The sequence below is a fragment of the Nomascus leucogenys genome, chromosome 20 (genome assembly GCF_006542625.1).
Source record: "Nomascus leucogenys isolate Asia chromosome 20, Asia_NLE_v1, whole genome shotgun sequence".
Lineage (NCBI taxonomy): Eukaryota > Metazoa > Chordata > Mammalia > Primates > Hylobatidae > Nomascus > Nomascus leucogenys.
The window spans coordinates 65,803,178-65,810,454 of record NC_044400.1 but is presented as its reverse complement, the minus strand read 5'-3'; positions in this window follow the sequence as shown (position 1 = coordinate 65,810,454).

The window sequence follows — 7,277 nt, the reverse complement described above, 5'->3', positions numbered from 1 at the left end:
CTTCACGGTATAATTCTATCAGACGTTCAATGAATGAATACCAATTCTCTTTCAGAAAATAGAAGGGAACATTTTACATTTAACGTATAAAGCTGGTATTACCCTGATAGCAAATCCAGACAAAGACAATATTATCAAATAAGACTACACCAATATCCCTCTCTAACATAGATGCAAAAATCTTTAACAAATTATCAACATACAGAATTCAGCAATCTTTTTTTTAATTATTGTACTTTAAATTTTAGTGTACATGTGCACAATGTGCAGGTTTGTTACATATGTATCCATGTGCCATGTTGGTTTGCTGCACCCATTAACTCGTCATTTAGCATTACGTGTATCTCCTAATGCTATCCCTCCCCTGTCCCCCCACCCCACAACAGTCCCCGGAGTGTGATGTTCCCCTTACTGTGTCCATGTGTTCTCACTGTTCAATTCCCACCTATGAGTGAGAACATGTGGTGTTTAGTTTTTTGACCTTGCGATGGTTTACTGAGAATGATGATTTCCAGTTTCATCCATGTCCCTACAAAGGACATGAACTCATCATTTTTTATGGCTGCATAGTATTCCATGGTGTATATGTGCCACATTTTCTTAATCCAGTCTATTGTTGTTGGACAGTTGGGTTGGTTCCAAGTCTTTGCTATTGTGAATAGTGCTGCAATAAACATACGTGTGCATGTGTCTTTATAGCAGCATGATTTATAGTCCTTTGGGTATATACCCAGTAATGGGATGGCTGGGTCAAATGGTATTTCTAGTTCTAGATCCCTGAGGAATCGCCACACTGACTTCCACAATGGTTGAATTAGTTTACAGTCCCACCAGCAGTGTAAAAATGTTCCTATTTCTCCACATCCTCTCCAGCACCTGTTGTTTCCTGACTTTTTAATGATGGCCATTCTAACTGGTGTGAGATGGTATCTCATTGTGGTTTTGATTTGCATTTCTCTGATGGCCAGTGATGAGCATTTTTTCATGTGTTTTATGGCTGCATAAATGTCTTCTTTTGAGAAGTGTCTGTTCATGTCCTTCGCCCACTTTTTGATGGGGTTGTTGGTTTTTTTGTTGTAAATTTGTTGGAGTTCATTGTAGATTCTGGATATTAGCCCTTTGTCAGATGGGTAGGTTGTGAAAATTTTCTCCCATTTTGTAGGTTGCCTGTTCACTCTGATGGTAGTTTATTTTGCTGTGCAGAAGCTCTTTAGTTTAATTAGATCCCATTTGTCAATTTTGGCTTTTGTTGCCATTGCTTTTGGTGTTTTAGACATGAAGTCCTTGCCCATGCCTATGTCCTGAATGGTAATGCCTAGGTTTTCTTCTAGGGTTTTTATGGTTTTAGGTCTAACATGTAAGTCTTTAATCTATCTTGAATTAATTTTTGTATAAGGTGTAAGGAAGAGATCCAGTTTCAGCTTTCTACATATGGCTAGCCAGTTTTCCCAGCACCATGTATTAAATAGGGAATCCTTTCCCCATTGCTTGTTTTTGTCAGGTTTGTCAAAGATCAGATAGTTGTAGATATGTGGCGTTATTTCTGAGGGCTGTGTTCTGTTCCATTATCTATATCTCTGTTTTGGTACCAGTACCATGCTGTTTTCAATCTTTTAAAAGAATTACATAGCAATATCAAGTGGAGTTTATTGGAGGAATTTAAAGCTGGTTTAATGTTTTAAAAATCAATCAATATATCGAATTATATTTACAGTGTAAACAAGAAGAATCAGATAACTGTATCAATCCACACAGAAAAATCATTTGACAAAATTCAACATTTGTTCTTGTGAAAAACTCAGGAAAATAGAAATAGAAGAGAACCCTTCAACTTGATAAAGAACATGCACAAAAACCTGCCGCTAATTTATACTTAATTGTAAACGGCTGAATGCTTCTCCTATAAGACTGAGCCCAAGGAAGAATGCCTTCTTTCAACATTTTTACCCATCATAATGCTAGAAGTTTTAGCCAGAGCAATAAGGCAAGAAGGAGGTCTACAGATCAGAAAGTAAGAAATGCAACTGGCCCTGTTTGCAGATGACATGATTCTTGATTCTCTACATAGAAAAATCTTTACATGTCTACAAAAATAAAACAAAAATCTATTAGAAGTAACATATGAGTTTGACAAAGCCACAGAATACAAGATAAACACATAAAATTAATTATATTTATATATATTAGAAATAAACTTGTGGACACCCAAATTAAATATATATTTTAAAAATTCTCTACACTACAATTTTGTTTTTAAATTCTCTGAACTACAATTCCTCAAAAATACAATATTTAGATATAAATCTACCAAAATGTCTACAGTACTTGTATGCTAGCAACTACAATATACTGATTAAAAAAATTTAAAAATCCAAATAGATAGAAAGATACATTGTGTTCATGAATTAGAAGATTCAATGTAGTAGAGATTTCAGTTCTAGATATAGATATGGTTGTTCTAAAATTAATATGAAAAGATAAAGAAACTAGAATAGTTAAACCAATTTTGTGAAAGAAAAATAAAGAAAAATAAAGTAATAAAGAATCAGTCCATCTGATTTTAAACTTATATACCTATGTATCAAAACTGTAATTACTAAAGGGATAGACACATAGAATAATGGAGCAAAATTAAGAACTCAGTAATATATATCCATACAAATATGCCTAATTGAAATTTGACAAAGGTAAAAAAACAATTCAATGGAAGAATTATCCTTTTTATAAATGATCCTGGGACTAGTGGGAATTTATAAACCAAAAAAAGAAAAAGAGAAATCTTGACCTAATTCAAAAATGTACTCAAAGCAAATCATGGACTTAAATGTGATATGTAAAATTAAAAATCTTCAAACAAAAAACATAGGGGAAAATCCTCAGGATCTAGGGTTAGGCAAGCATTTCTTAGCCCATGACCCATAAGAAAATTCCTAAATTAGAATGAATCAACATTAAAAATTTGCTTTGTGTAAGGCTCTTTTAAGGGGATGAAAAGAGGGCTACACTCTGGGAGAAAATATTTGTAAAGCATATATACAAAATATGATGAATATCTAGAATATATAAGGAATTCTTAAAACTTGAATAATGAAGTAAAAATTCAATTAGAAAATGGGTAAAAGCAAAGGAAAGAGACTTCACTGATGATTATACATAGCTGGAAAATAAGCAAATATGTTCAACATCATCACTTATAAGGAGAATGCAAATGAAAACCAAAATGAAGTATCACTACATTACTATTAAAATAACTGAAATAAAAAAGAAATTATGAAATAGCCAAATGTTGGGAAGAATGTAGAGAAGCTGTATCATTATTATATTGCTGGTGGAAATATAAAATGGCTCAGACATTCTGAAAAGTAGTTTCATAGTTTCTTTAAAAATCAGCAGGTGACTAATCATATGATCCAATAACTGCACTCCTGGGCATTGATTCCATAGAAATAAAAATTTAATTTCCCACAAAAACGTGTGCACACATGTTCATAGCAGCTTTATTTGTAATAGCTCAAGCTGGAAAATAACACAGGTGTCCTTCAATGAATAAATTATTAAACAATATCCATACCATAGAATACTACTCAGCAATAAAAGGGGAAGAAATTATTCATTCACACAACAAATGGGATGAATCGTCAGAGAATTATGTTGACTCAAAATAGCCAATACAAAAAAGATTACTTACTTTGTCATTCAATTTATACAATATTTTATAAATAAAAAATTATAGAACCTATTAGTGGTTGCCAGAAGTTAAAGATGGGGAGGCCTTGGGGCGGGGCAGGAGTAAGAGTTAAATTGATATGGTTTTAAAAGGGCAATATGGGGGATTCTTGAGGTGATGGAAATGTTCTGTATCTTTACTGTATCAAGGTAAGGATTATGATTGTGGTATGGCTGGGCATGGTGGCTCACGCCTGTAATCCCAGCACTTTGGGAGGCCGAGGCGGGCGGATCACGAGGTCAGGAGATCGAGACCATCCTGGCTAACACAGTGAAACCCCGTCTCTACTAAAAATACAAAAAAATTAGCTGGGCATGGTGGTGGGTGCCTGTAGTCCCAGGTACTCGGGAGGCTGAGGCAGGAGAATGGCTTGAACCCAGGAGGCGGAGGTTGCAGTGAGCCGAGATTGCGCCACTGCACTCCAGCCTGGGCGACAGAGCGAGACTCCATCTCAAAAAAAAAAAAAAAAAAAAAAAAAAAAAAAAATGATTGTGGTATGGTAGTTTTGCAAGATGTTACCATTGGGGGAAACTGGATAAGGGGTGCACAGCATCTCTCTATTATTTCTTACAACTGCATGTGAATCTATCATTATCATAAAAATAGTTTAATTTAAAAAAGTCAGACAACAAAGGAGTTTTAGAGCAGTAAAGCTACTCTTTATGATACCATAATGCTGGATATTTGTCATTTTTCATTTGTCCAAACCCAGAGAATGTATAACAGCAAGAGTGATCCCTCATGTGAACTTTGGACTTTGGGTGAAAACAATGTGTCAGTGTAGGTTTATCAATTGTAAGGAATGTACCAATTTGGTGAAGGATGTTGATAATGAAGGAGGCTATGCATGGATTCAAAGAATTATGTGGGAATCCCCTGTACCTTCTCTCAATTTTATCGTGAATTTAAAACTGCACTAAAAAATATAAAGTCCATTAAAAATGTCCAACTACTAAATGAAAAACAAAATTAGAAATTCATAATTATTCAACTTTCAATGAATGAACAGATATTGTAATTAACATCAACAGCTGCAAAAAGGACAAAAAAAGAGAGACAATACAATATGCCCCCTATAGCCTTGACAATCACCATTTATAGTCACACCAAAGGGAGCAACTCCAAGTTTAATTAACCCTTGGATTCAGACTGGATTATATGAATATACATGGATATTGGGGGAAATTTGACCAAAAGCGAATTAAGTAAAATCTTTAAAATAAAGATACATTGCAAATTTTAAATTTTGAATGTATTTATGTTGTGTATGTATGTTCCATAAGACTAATGGATTAATTTAACTTTATAAGGTGACTCATTTAACAAATTATTGAAATACAAATTTGAAGTTATTAAGTTAGAAATAAAAAAAAAGAAAAGTACTTTTGTTGGTTCTCAAACAGACAACATTTGCTGAGATTTCACTGTGCCCTCAGCAGAGTACTAGGCATGGTGTGGACTGCAGAGAAGTTTAGACCACAGTTCCTACCCATAAGGATCTTACAATCTAGTTGAGAAGACAAGAGCATCATTCAGAAGACAGAGTTGATTAATACAAAACAGGAACATATTCAACAACACATATTATTGTATTGATAGAAAACAATAGGAATTCAGAGGACAACTCCTCACCAGGCACTGGTATTCCTGATCTTGACAAGGAAGCTTTTAAGAAGATGAATATGGCCGGGCGCGGTGGCTCACGCTTGTAATCCCAGCACTTTGGGAGGCCGAGGCGGGCGGATCACGAGGTCAGCAGATCGAGACCACGGTGAAACCCCGTCTCTACTAAAAATACAAAAAAAAAAAAAAAAAAATTAGCCGGGCGTGGTGGCGGGCGCCTGTAGTCCCAGCTACTCCGAGAGGCTGAGGCAGGAGAATGGCGTGAACCCGGGAGGTGGAGCTTGCAGTGAGCCGAGATTGCGCCACTGCACTCCAGCCTGGGCGACAGAGCGAGACTCCGTCTCAAAAAAAAAAAAAAAAAAAAAAAAAAAAGATGAATATATCAAATAAAGCCTTGAGAAATTGGTAGAAATTATCTGAAAAGAGATACAAAAGAAAAGTCAAGATGAGGTATATGAAGAAAGCCAAGAAAACAGAGATTGGCAGGATGAGTGTAGTTTTTGGAGAGGAAACGAGAAGAGGCAAAACAATTAAGCAAAAGATTAAGGAGGAATGAAAAGCCAGACAGGAAGAGTGAGGAAGGGGAGATTCTTTGATCAAGGAAGTTACTAGATAAATCTGGCTTTGGATAAGTGATGGAGAGATTAGAGCTAGAAAAACACTTAGGAAGTGATCAAAAATAAGTCATGAGGTAGGGAGCTGAGCTAAGCTAAACTAAGACATTGGTGGAGAAAATGGAAAGAAGTTATTCAAATAGAGGAGTTATTTGAAGGAAAGCCAAGATTTTCCAGTGTAATATGTCTTCAGAAAAATGTATACATCAAACATTAGCCACAGTTGGGACTACAAAATAACAAAACAAAACAGATAACCAATGACAGTAAGAAAGAAAATGTGTTTAATGCTTCATGTATTTCACCACCTAATTCACTCAACCCAAAAAATCAGTTCTTATATTACCTGTATGACAGTCAATGAAAAAAAGGCTCCATAAGGGAAATTTTAAAATAGTTTGATAAATGAAAGATTTGAATCATATAAAATTAGAAAATTCAAAGTTCTAGTTTCTGGTTTAGTGGAATTACTTGCAGTTTACAATCTAGCCCCTTGCGCTCTCTCATGTCCTAAATACCTTGCAACAACTATTCCTAGAGGAGGGTTTTATGAGACTCTACTCCAGTGTATTCTCACTACAGGATTCAGGCTAAAGGAAGGGGCTCTAGCTGGAACATGCTGTTCTTGTCACAAATGAAAAAAAGGAAGAGAACTGGTAAAAACGTATTACAGATATATGTCATTTTCAATAATAGTTCATTTACCAAATCAAGTCACATGACCAGAGCTGCCAATGATCTAAAGAAACGTATTGCTCCCCAGGAAGGCACTGCAAATCACACAGCACTGGACAGGGAGTAACGAGGTTCTATTAAACAAAGTAGAGCATAAAACTGGGAACAATAATATATATCCACAATATCTGTTTAAGTAACAATGGTTTTTCCTGTCTTCTTCCCATTTTCCTTTCCCCTTTCTGTTACTTTTCTATGCCTTTCTTATCTGACAGTGGAGTAGAATGAAAAAAATCATGTTTCAATGTTGTTCAAATATCAGTGATGTAAAATACAATTTTACAGAAAAATTATAACTGAAATTCTGTCATTGATTGAATTACTTGTATTATAAACTATTGAAATATTTGTAATATGAAATCAATATAATTTTCTTGTGCTTTTGTTTTACAGCCATGAAAAAGAAAAAATACATATACATTAAATACAGATATATCTCATTTTATTTAACTTTGCTTTACTGCACTTCACAAATAATGTCATCCTTACAAATTGAAGATTTGTGGCAGCCTTGCATGGAGCAAGATTTCCAACAGCATGTACTTATTTTTGTGTTTCTGTGTCACATTTTTGTAATT